Genomic DNA, 19,657 nt, shown 5'->3' with positions numbered 1-19,657 from the left:
TTTTATGGTAGTATGATAATGGCATCTTTCACTTAATGTTTAAGTTTAGCAGCAAGTTCATAATAAAGGTCATTTTGAGAAAAAAATCAGTATTGGTCAATTTTCCCGTGTTTCTTCCTTCAGTATACACATCATTTTCTTGCTAAGTGCTATTATGTCATCCCCTTTATGAGTTTTTTTTTCTTTTTCAGCTATTAACCAGTTTAACTAGGCAGTACTGTCATTTGTCAAAAGCTTTGCTTGTATTTAGAGCATTTCTCCCAGATCACTTCGATTGGCTTTATGAAACTCTGTATCCTTTAAAAGATTTGCACGTGTCTTAGCAGTTGATTTGCTTTAGATTTGTAGTGTAATATAGGTAATTTGTAATTATAATTTGTAATTGGCAAGGAATTTTAAAGTCAGGGGTAATATTGTAAGTGGTAAGTTCATTGGTAAATATTTTGCTGTTATGATGACTTTTGCTTTTCTTTGTAACCTGTTGTCTACAGGGACTTGGATAACAAATACTTGGATAATGAAAACATCCAATAATTAATGTGCCACCTACTCACCAGGATCATGGCCCAACAGGGAAATGTGGAACAAAGCTCTCCTCAAGGGGAAAGAAAACGGGTAAGGTCTTCGTCTTCTAGGACTAAATCCTTTGTGTACATCAAAGATACAGCAGAGGAGAACATGAAATGCCTTCTTCAAATTTCTCTTCCATGCTTGTACAGCTGAAGATATTTTCTCAGTAGTGCTCACATCAAAGGCTATGGATTTGCTGGAAAAATCTCTGTCACTTTCTGGAAGGAAGCCCATATCTCATTACTAATAAGAGAGCATCCTCTTACCCACTGATGTTTTCTAATGAAAGGAAAAAAAAGAAAACCTTTTCCCACTTCCTCCATGGCAACATAGTGTTCTCTCCACCCACTCCCCAGTCCTTTATAACCATCTCTAACCCAAAGGATCTAGGAAGATTCTGATTTATGTTATTGTTTTCATCCTCATGAAGATTTAATGTACTGGGTTCAGTGCACTGATCTTGAATTTACATCATTGTTAAAATCTTTTGATTAATGACTCATTGATTGAATAGCCAGCTATCTAATTCCCTCCCTTCTTTTCTTTCTTCCTGGTTTTCTTTAATAAGTATGTACTGTGTGCCACTGCATGGCAGGCACTAGGCTGGGGGCTGGGGCTGTAACCCAAACATCATCCCAATACGGTGGGAAGCATCACAGGAGAGTGACTGGATCTGATTTATGATGATTGAGAATATTTTCCTCATTATGAATCTGTATTCCTGCCCTGTAAGGCATGACTTGTAAATAAGTACTGGTTTTCATAGAAAAGCCTAAGGAATGCTAACCCTAGCTAGACATTTTATTACATCTTTGCTGTTCGGCTTCTCACTCACTGTCCTTTGTTTGGTGGGAATCTTTGTGAGCAGCAGCAGTTCCCAGGAGTAGACGCTCAGATTGAAGTCACAGAACTGACTCTGAAGCCATCTCCTTTGTGTATGGTCCCAAGAGCTTCAAGGTACACAGGGCCTAGTGTAAGCCTGGGGAAAGCTCAGGGGATTTTAGATCACACCTCCCCAGCATTCCATTTTGCAAAAGGAACACTCAGATCTTTTCGACTCAGATCCCCAACACTCAGATCTTTTCCACCCTCTCTCCTGCCCACCATTTCTTCTCTTAGGTGTGCCAGCTTGGCTTTTTCTGCTCCTGAATGTTTTCCTTCTTCCCACACATATATTTATATTTCTTTAGAGAAGCAATTCAGCTCTAACCTGGAAACTCCACTCCTGCATTCCCACACCCAACATTTAACAACGTGATCTTCAAGTAGGTAAAACAAAAACAACCATTGCACTATAGACAATGACCCTGTAGATAGCCAACAAAAGAGACTCCAGTTTGCAACTGTGGCTCCAGTGCCTTCTCTGCATTAATTCATTTACTGATATTGTGTATTGGTGTGACTTCCTCTACAAGCAGAACCTGACACAGGGTTTAGGAGCAGGAAGTTTCTTTGGGCAGAGGTGATTTTAGGAAGCAGGAGTGAGGAAGTGGGGAAGAGAGAGACTGGGAAGGAGAAAAAGCCTCTAAAGGTACATTAGTGAGCTGGTTCTTTTTGTGGACACTGGGGCTCAATCGTGAGGGGATCCTCTCAGGAACCATGTAGAATGCCTCTTGGATGGTTCTTCTGAATGATGGAAGGATGGAATATTTATCTACCTACTCACGTCCCCTTCTGATTGAAGGTTGCTCTAGGGATGGTCACACCACTCTTTTGTGCTGCTCGGCCAGAGTCTGAGCAAACTCCCGCAAGGGCAATCTCTGGGCAGGAGGGAAGCTGTCAGCAGGCACAGGAGCTGTCCACCACAGCTGCAGCTGAAATCAGAGGCAAGCAGAGGAAATGCAGCGTTGGGCACCAAGAGTGGTGGCCTCAAATAGCATTCGCCACAGTTGTATTGTATTTATTCATTCTTCCTTGGTCTCCTTCATCAACTAATAAATTCCACAAGGACAAGGGCAGTGTCTCCATCTTTGTTTCCGCAGTGACCAACACAGTGCCAGATTCATGGGGGCCATTCAGGTTTTATTTGTTGAATGAATGAACTAACAAAAGATCAGTGGACTGAAACTAGAAGTCTGAGTTTTGGTCCTAGGTGGGTCACAAATTTTGGTGTGACCTTGGATATGTCAAAACCTTGCTTGCAGGGGGGCTGGTTACTTATTAACTTACAAATTCCTATTAAAAATATAAACATCCAAGCATCATGGGAGAAAATTCCCTGTCAGTGATTGACCTTAGAATAAGATAATATTCTCTAACTTCATGGCTGTCTCTAATTCTAGGCTTAGGTCCTTCTGAGGTGTAAAGATGAACACTGTTGAGATAGAAAGAGTGTGCTACAAACTTGGTTACCTGAAAAATGTTTCATTTTATGCAGGATACACGGCTTGGAAAACCTTCACTAACACTCCCATGTGAAGAGTGATAGAATGCTAATTTCCCACAGATTCATTATCACCATGAAATGAAATTTTGGAACACATCACAGGTAAATGTAATGTGCAAATGTAGAATTCAACAATTCAAGTTTTAGCTGCCTCATGTTTTTACACCTCTGTCAACAGGACCCTCATTAAATTTTTTTTCCTATTATTGTAGTTGAAAGGAAAACTGAAGAAAATATTATTCTGGATAGAGAGATGTCCTTTCCATCTAACCTTTTATGAAGGGAGCCCAACTGTGTATGTGTGTATATATATATATACTCCTAGTTTTTTTTTTTATCTGATTACAAATATTTACTGTACCTAGGGACTGTGCTACATCCTGGAGATACAATTGTGAAGTACTCATACTCAGTCCCTTTTCTGGTGGAGCTTGCAATCTAGTGGAGGAGGACTACACTAATTTTTTTTTTAAATGAGTATAAAATTACATTCTAAAATAAGTGCTTCTGGGAAGAAAATTGGTTTTATTAGAGCCAAATACTATGAAAATAAAAGTGGGATTTGAGTAGAAAACTATAGAATGAGTAGCTAGGGTAAGTAAAAGCAAGGGCAGCATGTGCAAAGGCTCAGTGGCAAAAACAAGAGGAAGTCTTGCAAGAGCTGAAAGAAGGGCAGAGGAGCTGGCTTGCCCAGGGCAAGGAGGGGTGTGGTGCCAGTGATGCTGCAGAGAAGAGCACAGACAGACTAGGCAGGCCTTGAGAGGAGGCTGAGGGTTCTGGCCTAAGAACCCTGGGAAGTCATTGAACAGTTTCAGCAGAGCCTGGTGACACGGTCAGGTCTTTGTATTTTATAAGAGGGCCTTTGTTTTCACATCTTCTTATATTTTTCATAATTATATGATCAATTCGAGCAATAGTATTTGTTTTCCTTGAATTATCCTGATAATTGCAGACATACACATACACATATATATATTGTTTTTTCTGAAAGATGCTAGTCCAGTTTGCTCCAGAATTATCATTATCTTTCATTCTCATTTGGATAACAGAATTATCAATATATTTCATTCTCATTTGGATACTTCTGGGCACTGACTCTATTTAGCTAATAACTAAATTAACTCTGTCCTGGGCTATGATGGGGAATGAACAGAGAACCCTATCCCTGTGTATTAAATGTGCAGGTGAAATTGCCCTTCTCTGTTGGAAACAGTGAGAGTAACAGCCATTCCGTCACCAAGATGGGTTCAAATTGAGTTGTCTGGTGGCATCTGCAGGGCCTCTGTAAACTATGTCTATAATCCAAATTTCTTAGCATTTCCAAAAAATGGATTAAGTTGCTTTGACAGGCTCTGTTTTTTATGAACGTCTTTGGCTATGACTTACTATGTTATTTTTCTGAAGATGCTCATGGACTGATTTATGATTTCATTTAGAGTTTTGACTGGTCGTTTAGATGCGCTAACTAGCCCACCTTTTCCCGTGTCTGCTTTTGGCTGCTTTAGCTCCAACACTAAATCAGCCTGCTTAAATTTCCCTGGTACATAAGTCTCTACGACAAACACTAGTATTGCAGGTATGTCCTGCCTTAGCTGGTTCTTTGAATTTGTTCAAATGAATCTCACCCAGCTGTACTGATTTATAAATATTTAAATTGTATAAGTATTCTTTTACCTGCCTATTATTAATTCTGTTTCTTGATATTCCCAGAGACTCATTAATATTTATCTTACTGAGCTCCTGCTTCCTTCGTTCTTTGTGCTAAAGGCTGAGACAAAATAGTAGCTCCATAGTCATTCTTCTTTGCATCTTTCATTATTTTCTCTCACCCCTGACTTAGCAAAAGTAGCCTTTGTTTTCTTGGGCGTATCATCCTATTTTATTTTTGGAAGCCTTTGCGGTAACTTCTTGCTTCTTCTGCTTCTCTAATTCTGCCCTTTCAGCCACTATCTCTTGGAGCTATATTTTCTTCATATAATATTCTTGTCCTAAAACTCTACACAATTGGATTTTTGCTTTTTTTCCCCTTCAAAAAGGAAATATTCATGATTTAAGCCTTGTATGTGTGTGATTATATAACAGCACCCAGCAACCACTTGTGTGTTCTTTTTTTAGAGGCTATACTTGAATGCCCACACCCATGTTCTTTCTTTCCGTAGAAGACACAGGGTAGTAACCATTCAGTTCTTGAAAGATGGTCTGGATGCAGAACATCACCAGAACATTGATCTGAAACAAACAACAAATGAATGTAAAAGCAAGACAAAGGACTTCCAATAACAACAAAATATTAGTAATAAAAAGATTCCTGGAAGAGTCCAGGAATCTGCCTCATCAGAAACACACTGGGGTTTTTTCTGCTTGTTTGTTTGTTTGTTTTTTGTAGAGATGGAGGTTTCACTCTATTGCCTAGGCTGGTCTTGAACTCCTGGCCTCAAGCAATCCTCCCACTTCTGCCTCCCAATACACTGGGATTACAGGCTTGAGCCACCGTGCCCAGCTCACACTGGAAATTCTAATGTGTTTTCAAAAGAAAACATACTGTATACTATACACAAACACACACACACACACACACACACACACACTGAGAGAGAGAGAAAGAAAAGAGTGTGTACAGTATCATTGCATTTATTCAAAGTTCAAGAATAGGCAAAACGAAATTATAGTGACAGAGGTCAGAAGAGTGGTTCCCTCCGGGGATGAGTATTTACTGCAAGCAGCCTGAAGATGCTGGAAATGCTTTACATCTTAGTCAAGGTGGTGGGTACATGGGAGTGTACATATGTGTACATATACAGGTTCATCAAGCTGTGCCTTGTGATTAGTGCACTTTAAAAATGTAACACTTGGGAGGCTGAGGCAGGTGGATTGCCCGAGCTCAGGAGTTTGAGACCAGCCTGGGCAACATGGTGAAACCCCATCTCTACTAAAATACAGAAAATTAGTTGGGCGTGGCAATGTGCGCCTGTAATCCCAGCTACTTGGGAGGCTAAGACAGGAGAATCGCTTGAACCCGGGAGGTTGCAGTGAACCGAAATCGCGCCATTGCACTCCAGCCTGGGTGACAGTGTGAGATTCTGTCTCAAAAAAAAAAAAAAGTAACTCATTTACTGCATGTATTATACCTCAGTTAAAAAGTAAACAAAAGGAAAATGCAATCAATGTGTCTACAAAGTCAGTTGCTAGAAGTGGTAAACATTTCAATAGCTATGGACTATGTCTGAAGCTATCTGAAATGTTATTATTTTTAAAATTTGGTACCTACCTGCATACATTTACGTTATTGGACAAACTTACCTGCTCAGTAGGCTGGTGGCATGAGAATGATTGTGACTTCCATTTCTTGAGTAGCTACAGTGTGGTAGGCATTGTACCCACACTTTGTCATCTCCATGCAGAGATGTTATTATTTCCATTTTCCAGATGAGGGCATGAACCAGAAAGATCTCAAGTATCTCAAAGAATATACAGCTAAAGAGAAGAAATTAGAGATGTAAACTCAGGTTTCGAAAACACCGAAGTCTATTATATACTTTCTTCCTCTCTATGGGGTTCCCAGGAACCCTACATGATTATGTGTTAGTATTTTTACTAGTCTTTTTACTGTAGGCAAGGTATTGTGCTGTGTGTAGCTCTCAAATATTCCTATCTCTTTTTTTAAAGAAATAAATGGATATAGATACATTGAAATGAGTTACAAATAATATTGTCTGGCTCGATCTCAAAAGCATACCTAATTTGACCAGCACAGGAAATCTGTGAGCTAAAAAAGATGTTTATTTGCCCCATTTTATAGATAAGGACTCTGAGACTCCAAAAGGTTAAGAGTGGATAGCTAGTAAATTTCAACCTCCGGCAAGCTGACTTCACAGCTCACACACTTTACTAGTCCATATACTGTGTGTTAATGATTTTTGAAGGATGTAACTGAAAGAAGAATTAGATTGATCAGTTTTTTAAAATATGAAAACAGTTTACAAAAAAAATAGACCTGAATAAAGGGAATATTTGTCAGATTTATATCCATTACTAAGATGAATTTGAGAAACTATACTAGTTTATTGGATCTTTTCTGCTGTTTTGAAAGCTTATGAGTTGATGAGTTCAGTGACTGTGTGGTTTTAGACATTTTGAAAGAGGCCATGCAATGGCTGCAATGCTTACACATGTGGTTGAAAGCTGAGGTTCTGGGCTCTGTCCGTCATCTGTCTATAGACTTGTCATCTGAGATGACAGGTCTAAGATATCTAGTCCTCTTTCTTGCTTGCTTGCTTTCATGACTATTTCTGGCACTTCTGTAGCTGTCTCGGATAATTTCACTCTAGTTCTGTTATTTTAAAGGTATTTTCTTATGTGTAATAAAATCTCTTTATATATTTCGGGTCAAATATTATCTCTATGGAGATGACTCTTATTTGGATGCTTTTGATCCTAAAAGAATTTTTGTAAAATTTCATACACTATCAGATTATCGTATTTCCTTGTTACCCGAATCTTTATTTTTTTCCGTTTCCCTCCCATCAGATTTGAATCCTTTAATCAAAAAAGACTTCCCATCCCCACTTTTTATTACTAAGAATAGCACGATGATCAATCTTATATTTTTCACCTGGATTTGTCAATTGTTAACATTTACCACATTTGCTTTTTTAATCTATTTATAGTGTGTGTATGTGTATGTATGAATGTATATGTATGTTTTAAACCATTTGAAAATTAATTGCAGACATTGTAGCAAATATTTCAGCAATCACCTTCTAAGAACAAGGAAATTACCCTGCATAATCACAGTACAGTGATTATATTTGAGCGTCTAACCTTAAGATCATTATCTAATATACTGCTCATATTCAAATTTCTCCAATTGTCCCAATAATATCCTTAGACTGCTTTTTTATTCACTCCAGAATTCAGTTGAGGATACCACATTTTATTTAGTTACCGTGTCTTTTTAGTTTCCTTTAATCTAGAACAGTTTCTCGGAATTGTTAATGTTTCATGAATAAAGATCTTTGTTTTAAACACTTTCATTGAGTTCCAAGCATGGTTCTAGTTATGACCACTCATCAAATACCTGATTTGTTTCATAAATTATTCCAGTTTAGTCCTGCAAAAGTAAAATACTAAAATAATTCTTATGCACTTTGGAAAATATGTAAATAACTTTAAAATACATGTTAGGACTTCAGTGATTCTCTACTGTTCATCCAGTAGACATGTTAGTTAGACTCGAAGGACACAGAGATGAGAGAGCTTCCATCTGAAAATCTCTCTCAGTTTTTGATGATTTTGGAGTTTTGTACCATCCTGCGATTTAGAAAGAAAGCAAAGTTTCCACCAGTCTCTTTATTGTGACAGTCTGCTAAACTAACAGAAATCAGAGACACCACAAATGGCATGCTGAGGAGGAAAACAAGTTGAAATGCAAAGTGTGACTAATAATAAAATGTTATTTTCCCAAAAGTGACCGTTGTGAATGCTTCCATCTCCATCATATACAATTTCTTTTGATACCAGGCTGAGCCTTCTGAGGAAGCAACTGGGGCTTCCTTGCAAAGCAAGAAAATTAGCAATTGTTCAATGACTAAAAGGACAGTTTTGTGAGAAGTTGCCATAACGACATGATGAGGCTGTCTGTGTGTCTTAATTTCAGTCACTTTGAATTGGGCTCAATGTTGTGTTTTAAAATATGAGTCAATATTTTAGGGGCTTTGAAGAAAAGATGTAAATGTGAATTGTATGGACTGAGTCTTCTTCTGAATGCAAGTCTATCAGTAGGAGAGTTTCCAATTGACTCTCCTAATTTCTGCAGCAAACAAATATTTTTCTCTCAAGTGGAGCTTAAATGCTGTTTCTGGAAATCTACTTGTTCTGCACAGAGAATTTGATAAGCTATCAGGTTACACATTGCCATTAAACAAATCAATATTAAGTCTTTCATTCACTAACATATTAGTAGGAAATCCGAGCGTATATTCCCCAAATGTCAAAGGCAATGTCAGCCATGAGCATTTTGAAGATGCATAATTTTATTGGCTAAAATAGAAAACCACCTATATGATATTTTTATTCTTGCTGTTTTGAGGAAAATATTGTAATAGGTAATATTTATTGAGTGCTTTGTGTTACACTATATGATTGACATCTTTTATGTGCATTCTTTAATTGAATCTCCATGGAAAACCTAGGAGGTAGGAATTTACATTATCATCTTCATTTACAGATGAGAACCCTGAAACTCAGAAAGGTTAAATAACACATTCAGTAAGTGTTGGCGTTGGGATCCAGTCTCAGAGCCTCTTGTGCTGGAATCCAGTGCAGATTCTGATTCAGTGGGTGTAGATGGAGCCTGAGATTATACTGTTCTAATAATCTCCCGAGAGATGCTGCTGTTGCTGATCCAGCGACCATACTTTTGAGTAGCAAGGGTCCAATTCACTATATAATGGTTCTCAAACTTGAGTATTATATGGGCTGTTTGTACAGGAAAAACTGGGTGAACTGCTTGAAATACATCTGAAGACTTTAATTGCAGAAACAACAGTGATGATGTAGTTTAATATAATTAGACTCTTTTTCAACTAGAAAATATCAGCAGAAGTTTTCTTGTTATGACCGTTAAATTTTTTTTAAGATTATAATTTAAGTGACAATAATAAAACACTTGTACAACTCATGAAAGGCAATGCACAGTCTATAAAGTCTTGGGGGGTCTATGAAACCCAAATTGAGGAACAGTATACTACCCTATGTTACATAGCAGTTTGTAAATCAGTTGCATTGAATCATCACACTTATGAAATAGCTATTCTCCAAGTTTTGCTGGTTGTTGCTGCGTTGATGAAAAGAAAGGCTATTACTTAGAAATTTTTCCATTAATCATGATTCTTTCCAAGCAGTTATTTTGGATTACTTGCAAAACAAATTTATACAGTCGTTATTATGTATACTTCCTTTCATTAAAATATAAATAGATACCACTACAGACTGGACTAGAAGGCAAGCTTTTCTATTATGGATAGTCTCTGTAGAATGCACTATTCCCATAAAATTCTAAGAAGGAAATAATCCTGCCCTCAATTGATCTTTTAGGTTAGTGGTGTTGAAGCTCTCTAAATGAAGGAAATAGATTTGTCACTGACAGAATGATTGTTATGCAAACATGTCGTTGATATTTAAACCTAAGTGATTGGTTCATTCAGTGAAAATGTTTACTTGAGCAAAATAAGCCAGAGAAGGCAAGAGGAAGGGGCCTTGAGCTGTTGTAGAAGTGTAGGTGTTACAATTTTTTTCACCAATGCCCATCTTGAAGTAGTGTAGTATTTTGGTTAAAAGATTGGTTCTGAAGTCAGACAGATCTAGATTTGAATTTTGATTCAGACAATGATCAGCTGTGTGGCCTTGGGCAAGTCACACTGGCCTCACTGACCTCTTTGGAAAAGAAAGAGTAAGAGTTCCCTAGCAGACACAGTCAGTGCCTCTCCAGACCATGTTGATCTCTTAAAATTGTCATAAATGCCAGCTGCTGATGCACTTTCTCTCCCACTAGCACTTAACCAATGATAGGTGTGGGTTAAATACTCTGGCTCCCTTTCCTGATCACGACAACTTGGAGGTGTGCTACATGCACACTCTCATGTGCATCAGAGTCCTAGCGGGACTTGTTAAAATACAGGGTGCTGGGCTCCACCCCAGAGTTTCTCATTCACTAAGTCTGGGGTAGGCACCTGAGAATTTGCCCTTCTGGCAAATTCCCAGGTAATGCTGATGCTGCTGGTCTGGGGACCACACTTTGAGAATCACTGCCTACACTGTCTCCAGAGTTCCCTGAGGGACTGAGCAGTTTCCCTAGGTAAGACTTTGCTTGTAAGGCACCCTTTCTTGGCTTCCTTTCCTTCCCTTCCCCAGCGTACTTTCTTGCTTCCTTCCCCACCACCACCAGTCATGGGAACACTTCCTAACACTTGCAACCGAATTCTTAGTTTGGGAGCCCAAACTAAAATAAGGGCTCCCCTCAGAGAGGTGTTCTGAAGATAAAATAAGTTAGCTCCCAGTATGAAAACTTAACTCCCCTCATCTTTGAAAATCATCAATCTTGTTAACCTCCCCACTATCCAAGATGATTTACTATATTTCACATAGTAAAATATGAATAAAAAACCAAATTTGGTTTATATATGGTTTATAAACCATATATGAATATAGTTTATATGGTTTATAAACCATATATGAATATGGTTGTTTATATTATAGAATAATATGTAATTTATACTTCTCCAAATAAAAACATTATATATAGTATATGTACAGATACGTGTATATCTATATGCATATACATATATACACATATGTGTGTGCATGTGTGTGTGCATGTTTATTTCAAACTATTGCTCCTGTAGATGTAATATCTCTTCCCTGGGGAGAGTCTCCAATCCCAGCCCCTTGGAAATCAGTAAGGCAGAGTTATTTGGGTCTAGCAGGAAGAATGCTGCCTTCATAATTATGTTGGGGAGTATGCCTGGACAGGGAATAATGTTTAGCTGGAAGGGTGTTTGCTGGAAGGGTGTTTACCTGAGTGCTGGAATACAAGGTAGGTCATTGTTGCTGTTTCTCCAGTGGTAGGAAAACTGGGACATTAAAAGACATAGTGAGGTTGGGAACTTCTGGATCTTTGTAGCTTGGACAGTATATTACGTGGAACCATCTTTGAACGCTTAGCACTTATTTGTTTGTTAATAACTGCATATTGAGGCAATATTTTGTAATAGGTAAAAGCATGGGTTCTTCCCTATGACTCAATAGCAAAAAACCCCCCAAAAAACAGATTTAAAAATGGCCAAAGGACTTGAGTAGATATTTCTCCAAAGAAGACCTGCAAAAGTTATGTGAAAATACGTTCAATGCCATGAATCATCAGAAAAATGGAACTCAAAACCACAATGAGATATCACTTCACACCACTTAGGATGGTTATTATGAAAAAGCCGAAAGACATGCATTGGTGAGAATGTGAAGAAATTGGAATCCTTGCACACTGTTGGTGGGAATGCAAAATGGTGTAGCTGCTCTGGAAAACACTATGAAACTTCCTCAAAAATGTAAAAATAAAATTACCATATGATCCAGCAATCCCACTTCTGGGTGTTGAAATCAGGATCTCAAAGATATATCAGTACTTGATGTTCATTGCAGCACTATTCACAATAGCTACAATATGGCAACAACCTAACTGTCCATCAACAGACAAATAGATTTTTTTAAATGTGGTATACATATAGTGGAATATTATTCAGCCTTCAAAAGGAAAGAAATCCTGCCATGTGTGATAACATGGATAACCTTGGAGGACATTATGCTAAGTGAAATAATCTAGTCACAGAAGGATAAATAATGCATGATTTTACTCATAGGAGGTATGTAAAATAGTCAAATTTGTGGAAGTAGAGTGGAATTGTGATTGCCAGAGAGCTGGGGAGAGGTAGAAACAGTGAGTTGCTAATCAACGGGTATAAAGTTTTACTTATGCAAGATGAATAAGTTCTGGAGATTTGCTGTACAATACTACCTATAGATAGTAATATTGCATTGTGCACTTTAAAATCTGTCTTACCATAATAAAATTTTATTTAAAAATCATGGGCTCTGGAGTCAGATTGCCTGAGTTTCAATCCTGCCTTTACCATAAACATGAGCAAGTTAAAAACCATTCTAAGTCTCTATTTCCTCTTCTGTAAAATGAAGATAACACCAATCCTCTTATCTGTAAAATGACAAAATAAGAAGTTGTTTTTTTTCCTGTTTTTCACCTCACTGATCCACGTAAAGAGGTCAGTGCATTCCCTGGCAGAGAGTGAGAACTCCATAACGATAGCACTATTTTCAGTTTTGTTATTTTCATCATTATTATTGTTGGTTAATAACACTAGTTAACAGCACTAGTTGAGTGCCAATCATTAGACAGTGGGATGGCCATAAAGATGAACCGTAAGTCCTAGTACTAGGATGAATTTATAAATCCTAGGGAATTGACATGTAATTTGAGTAGTCAGGCTAAAGAAACTGCTGGATAGGGCCACATGTGAATCCTGCCCTGAGGCTCCAAATTGGTGCCCCATGTTCGACAGGTGTGTGGATGTGATGTTGGCATCCACACACCCTAGCATGACTTTGCATGGATGTGCTCTATGCAAAACAATATTTGCTAACTCATCAGGCTTCACTGGATGATAAATGCATCACCAGTTGAGAGCTTTATACTTGTTTGCAATTTGTAAACCGCTATAGCAGTTATGACTCTCTATAATCTCACAGTCAGAAGAATAATTGCCTTTGTTAATTTTCTTAAATCTTTCCTTAAGTTTTCTCATCCTGCAAGGGTGGGTTTAATTTCAACCTTGGCCATTATTGGGATACATTTCTTCTCTATGTTTCCTGCTCTTGCCCCCTACCCAGGGTGCCGTGCAAAAGTCTCTTGGGTCTCAAATGGTCTCAAGAAGTGCATGGAGGTAAAATGCAGACACCCATTTTGTCAGCCTGCAGACTTTCTTGAGCTTGAGGTGCTGGAATTGGGGCTGAGGTGGAAGTTGAGTGCCCCCAGAGTGCTGCCACAACGGGCCTTAAGTCTTAGCTATTTAGCAGGTCCCCCAATCTCTGTCTTCTTTCCCACCTTCCCTGAGACACGTTTCCCTCTTTCTTCCTCCAGCCCTTTAAGTTACCCTTCCCTCTCTCTGTCAGCTCCAGAAAATCCATAATAGTTGTTTCAGTGACTCTGGATTTCCATACAAGATAGCCATTGCAACTGACTTCAGACCTCTTCTGAAACAAAGAAAGCCAAAGCCTGCTTCTCTGTTTGAAATGAGCATCATAAAATTACAGAAGGAACCCGCAGAAGGGAATACCATCCCCAAATTACCCTGCAGTTTTTCATCTGATTGTTAACTTCATTCATTTGCTTGTTTATTGGGCACCCACTATAGGCCAGACAAGATATTGGGTGCTGAGGGAACAGGAGTGAGCCAGGCAGGCTTTGCCATTGTGGGACAAAAGGCAAAGAAACAGAGGCAGGATACCCCAGGCTGTGTTGAAATCCCACCTGTGCTGGAGACCAGAGGCAGCAGCTCCTGCCAACTGGACCATATTATTACTTAATGTTGTCGAAACTCATGGTTGCTTTTATTTCCTTGAGTGCAACTTATGTAAGCAAAGCTTGTGAAGATGAAACATTTGGAAAGTCACAGCCAGTTGTTTTGAGGGCTTTATTGAGCTGAAAGTTCCTGGTTGAAGTATGCCACTTTTGAAAGGTGGCACTGACTGATTTTCGCTGCCTCTTGGCAGGTGTCTCAATTTTCTTTGAGTTTTCTTGGAGGAGCTAGAAGACGGAAGCCAATTATTTGCCAGCATTTTTTTTTCTTACCTCCCAGAGGTGCCTGAAACACTTATTATTGGTGCTTAATTATGTTTGAATAATTTTTTTGCCCTTACTTTGGAATTTTGTTTTTCCAACGAGTCTGAGCTTCTTGAGGATACAGACTGCATTGTATCCTTACATGAATACTCAATGCATAGAATTATTTGCATTTGTTTGCAGGGTAGACTTTGGGTGATGGCAATTTTTTAATACCCTTTCATGTATAGTATCTCATGTTGTACTTGTTACATTTAGCTCCCTTGCCTGTTTTGGCTGTTTATACTTAAATTGCCTTTCTGTGCCTCAATGATGATTTCATTTTATTTTTCAGTAACCCTTCAAGGAAATACATAAGGAAGCGATTCCCACTATTGGCATGCAGTAGGTGGCATGGCTTGGTTCCTTAAGTGGAAAGGCAAAAGAGAAAGGCAGGGAGCAGACCAACAACCATCCTCAGCTTATCTTTTCCTATTTATTTGTAGCCCAAACAGCACACAATTTATTTGTAGCACACAGTTGATATGTACTGGAGTGTTAATAAAAGAAAACAAGGATGCAGTTTAATATGTTGTGTAAGAACATGGGCTTTGGGGTTCTATGGACATTTCAGTCACTATTCTGACTTTTTATTGCTGGGTGACCTTAGCTGGTCACTTTAGCTTTCTAGTCATCAGTTTCCTCATGTGTGAAATGATAACATATTGGTACCTACTTCAGAGGGTTGTTATGAGGATAAAATAAATGAATGCATAGAAAATATGTAGTACTCAATTATTATTCCCTATTGTTATCCATTATGGTATCTTTCTACTACCTCAGACATTTCACAAGTTTCCTGGAGCAAAGCTATGGAACATTAGAACAATTAATGTGGACCCTGACACTTTGAGAACATAAGTAGATATTTAAACCAGCTAGTGATTAAAAGAAAAAAATACCTTGACTAATAGGAATAAAATCAACCTTTCTGCCCTTCCCTTCTCTTGCTTTGACCTATTAGGGTAAAGCAGATGAACTTGCCCTCTGATTCTAGTCCACGTATTTTTCATGCTTGTTGAAGATTTTCTTCAACAATGCCTTCTTCAACAATGCCTCACCCCACCTGGGATGGTTAATTTTATATGACAATTTGACTAGGCTGCAGTACCCAGATATGTGGTCAAATAATAGTCTAAATGTTGCTGGGAAGGTATTCTTTTAGATAAGATTTGACATTCAAATCAGTAGAGCTTGAGAAAAGCAGATTACCTTCCGTAATGTGGGTTGGCCTCACCCAATCAGTTGAAGGTCTTAAGAGAAAAAGAGATTGACATCCCCAAGAGAATTCTGCCTCCAGATTGCCCTTGGACTCTGCAACATCACCTCTTCCCTGGGTCTCCAGTCTGTAGGCTTACCTTGCAGATTTTGAACTTTCCAGTCCCTGCAATTACATGAGCCGATTCCTTAGAATAAATCTCTCTCTGTACACACCCCATGGCTCTGTTTCTCTGGAGAACCCTGACTAATAAGCCATCCTATCCCCCAATTTTAAAAGCCTGATCCCGACTAAGTTAGGTAGGCTTTGATATCTCAATAGGGCAAGGGAGAAGAAGGATATGAGTATGGCCTATATTTCCTCCTATGCCTTCAAATAGGGCCTTATTTCTGTACCAATGCAACCAAACCTTCGCTTCATTTTCAGAAGCAAAAGGTTATGATGCTCAATCATCCAGCATGTTAGATTCTCAAGGGAAGATGAAGTCCAGTACATGCTCCCTAAAAAGGCAATCTAGGAAGAATTTCAGCAATAAGGGCTGGTGTACAGGGATTTCTGGTTAATTAAATTAACCAGAAAGTGTCATTCCTGGAGCAATCTGGTTAATCTATCTCTGAATATATTTTATAAAATATTCCTAAGGGACTTTGAGACTGTTGAAAGGAAATTCAACTTTTGAAAGCATAAGAGCTAAGTAACAGACACAAGTTATACATTATGACTCTGTTTATATAATTTTGTAAAAATCTGGCCAATTTCTTCCATTGCAGATTTTATTCTACTAGCACTAATTTATCACTTGTTTTTAAGACTAATTTTCCAACTGCTTTTTTTTCCCACAACTAACTTACACTACATTGGAATAGCTTGCATTTCAAGGTGTGTAGAATGGTTGAATATATTCTTCTGGGGCAACATTTATGCTTGGGTAAGCTTGTTGAACTTTTAGGCATTTTAACTACCCAACATCCTCTTACTTGGGTGTTACCTGGTGTGGTTAGCACTTTGGCTAAGATATTTCCTAGCTCCTTAGGAAAAAGTATGTATTTTTGATGTCTAATTTAGATTACAATAGGATTCATTTTACTTTAAGCTAATGTAGCTTAATAGGATATGGTATTTGCTGAGGGGAAAAAAAGAAATCTTGCTCATCTTTTAATTTCTTATTGAGCTGTGCATGTAGTTTCAATAAAATATGTTGAAATATATTTGAAGAAAAAACACCCCCTTACAGCCTGCATTTATTTCCAGGAAGGTTACCAGAGTGCTGCTGAATTTAGTGGGCTGTCACTACTACTCTTACTTATTATTGACTTTCATCAGTATTTTCTGCATGGGCTCTTCTGGGAATGGGTCTCTAGATTTTAGATGCAAATAGGATGAAGCTAATGCCTGCTTGACTGGTAGCTATGTGCAGAGGTGAAAAAAAATGCTGGCTGGTATATGTTATAATCACAGAGGCAGCAATGGTGAAAATCAAGAGGCAGGAGGAAGATTTTGTTCCATGTTGAACAGAAGCAGCTCAGTGAGATACTACTCAAGAGAATATAGGTTCCTCTAGGAAATAGCACAAAATCAAAAAGGAAGGGAAGATGTACTTCTGACAGAGCAAAGACATGTGTTTCATGTTCCCAACCTTCCAGGATTATTTGTTTTAGGGTAACATGCTTCTTATGGAAGCCTTGGAGCTAAATACAAAACAAACTACAGTTCCCATGCACCTCTGTTCCAGACAGCCTCTCCAATCCCCCTTGGCAGCAAATATTCATTTTCTTGAGCACTTGGCTCAGTGAAGCAGTGAGGTAAAACTGGCAAAGACAAGAGATTTTAAAATCTTGTGCCGCTGTGAGATTATGAAGAGAAAAATCTTATGTTTAGGTTTACTACATTGTAAGGTATTGAGTATAAACAGGAAAGAGAGCTCTTCCAACAGACACTGAACTAGACATACATACCATACATGCTCTTCACAGACTCTACTTGGCTTTCTTCTAAAAACGAGGTTGATGGGAGAAACAAATTAATTAAAATACGCGTATAGACCCTTTCTTTGCTTCACATATTTGGATTTGTTTTCCTATCTTAACAAGAAAGTAAAAAGTGGTTTTTGGCTAAAGGGAAAAAAAATGTGTTTGGGGCCAAATGTGTTTGTCAATGTTTGTCTCATTGTCTGCTTTGCAAAAAACATCGTAGCTATAAATTTCATATGTAATAAATAATCTGTTGTTAGGGGAAAGTGTTATGATGTTGAAAATGGAAAATGAAGAGAGTCCCTGGCAAGTTGAAAGTTTCTGTTCATTTGAACATTAGACAGGACTCTTCCTCTCATTATCTCTCCCTACCCTTTTCTTCGGTTAATTTCAAAGACTCTTATGTTTCTAGCCTTAGTCTCAGATAGAGATGAAATGACGTGCAGCATACGACCTTCCTCAAATCAAACCATGATAATTTCTAATGATTGGGGCAGAAAAAACTTTTCCTCTACCTTCTGAGGTTCATTACCCGTGGGCGTGTGAATTAAACTGACAAAAGACAGAATAACAGAAGAAAGAAGAGTTTATTCATATGCACACATGATCTTAAAAAAGAAGTAGCAGGATAAATGATTAATGGTTAAGGTTAGAGATTTACAGATCTAGCTTAGTAGGGAAAAGGGAGGAGGGAGAAAAGGCCTCTATGGGAAGACCAGATGAAGGTCTTTAGGAAAGACAAATGGATTTCTAGAAAAATAAATGCGAGAGAAGAAAGTTTGTAGTATACTTGTTTATGCAAGTTTGAGTGGTCTTTTCATTTTCTTCATTGTCATAAAACTCCCCCAAGAAGGGATTTGTCATAGGTTTACTCTTGGTCTCCTTCCTGAGAGTAAAAGCTGTGCTGAAGAGGGAATTTATGGCAGCCTCATTTCCCAGGAGTTTGTGCTTTTAGTCAGATAAGGGAAGCCCCAAGAAGGCTTCTTTCTGCATCTGTTGAATCTCAAATGTCTTCAACTTAAAACAATCTGTATATCACCTCTGGTGTTCAAAGCGGATCTTCACATTATTTTTAAGCTTGATGGCTCATTATTTATGAACATATTGCATTAAAACACTATATGTTTTGTGACTTAGGTTTTGGCACCTCCTTGAATTTTGCCCCAGGGGTAAGCATCTTGCTTGCCTCATCCTAGTCCCGCTATTTCCCTGCTTGTCAACAGCCTTTTAGAAGAAAGCTTCATATGTTGAATGGTGGAATTGATTAACCAACTACTGTCCTCTGTGGTTGAGGGTTCCCCCTGGAGGCATTAAATTCCTGGCATTTTTGAAGAAGAGAAAGAGAGAGGCTGGGTATATGAGGTTGGAAGCATGCATGGGCACTGTGCACTCAGCTGAGGGGGGCCAAGAGGATATGGAGTGAGGAGACACCAAGGGGCCAAGATCTGGATGCACTGTTTCATCGAATCTTTCCAGTAATGCCAGGTGCTCATCAGAGTCAGGGCTAGAGTGAGGTAGGTGAGCACCAAAAGACTCAGCCATGGAGATAATATTTTCACACAACACTTTAAAAACTCAAAATTAATCCAAAAACGATTAATGCTAAACAAAATGTCAACATTTTAACTAAAGACAGGATCCAACCTTGTACTTGCATGACTCTACTTCATTTGCATCACCCTAAAACTGGCCCTGGCTCCAGTGAAGCTTTCTTTATGAAAATAGATTGCTGTAGATGACCAATTTGACTTTAAAAGAAATATTGCATGACAATATTATTAATCTTGACTACTAAGTTTTTGGCACTCTCGTATATTTTGCTACTGAGGCAAGTGCCCCACTTGCCTCACCCTATCCCTGGCCCTGGTCTTAGTATTATCTCTATCTTCCAGACAAAGAAGCTGAGTCTGAGACTCATGAGGCAGATTGCTGTAAATCACATAGGTGACCCCAGACACTCCAGAGTGAGTGACATCAACCACCAATGTGGACCTCTCTCCCAGTCACTGGCCTTTTAGTGGCTATGTCAAGAAAGTGTGTGCATTAGTTAGAACTCTCCAGAGAAA

The 19,657-nt window shown here is 38.5% G+C and overlaps 1 long non-coding RNA gene across 1 annotated transcript in view; it reads left to right on the top strand.

Moving 5' to 3' along the window:
• Positions 1 to 19,657, top strand: part of LOC129143630 (uncharacterized) — a 145,913-nt gene that overhangs the window by 111,094 nt on the left and 15,162 nt on the right. Inside the window, exons 4-5 of the long non-coding RNA XR_008547275.1 lie at positions 492 to 615; positions 2,948 to 3,058. This is a non-coding gene — a long non-coding RNA (uncharacterized LOC129143630). The remainder of the gene's footprint in view (positions 1 to 491; positions 616 to 2,947; positions 3,059 to 19,657) is intronic.

This window comes from Pan troglodytes, chromosome 2 (assembly GCF_028858775.2).
Source record: "Pan troglodytes isolate AG18354 chromosome 2, NHGRI_mPanTro3-v2.0_pri, whole genome shotgun sequence".
NCBI classification, from domain to species: domain Eukaryota; kingdom Metazoa; phylum Chordata; class Mammalia; order Primates; family Hominidae; genus Pan; species Pan troglodytes.
This window is presented reverse-complemented; position numbering and strand designations above follow the sequence as displayed.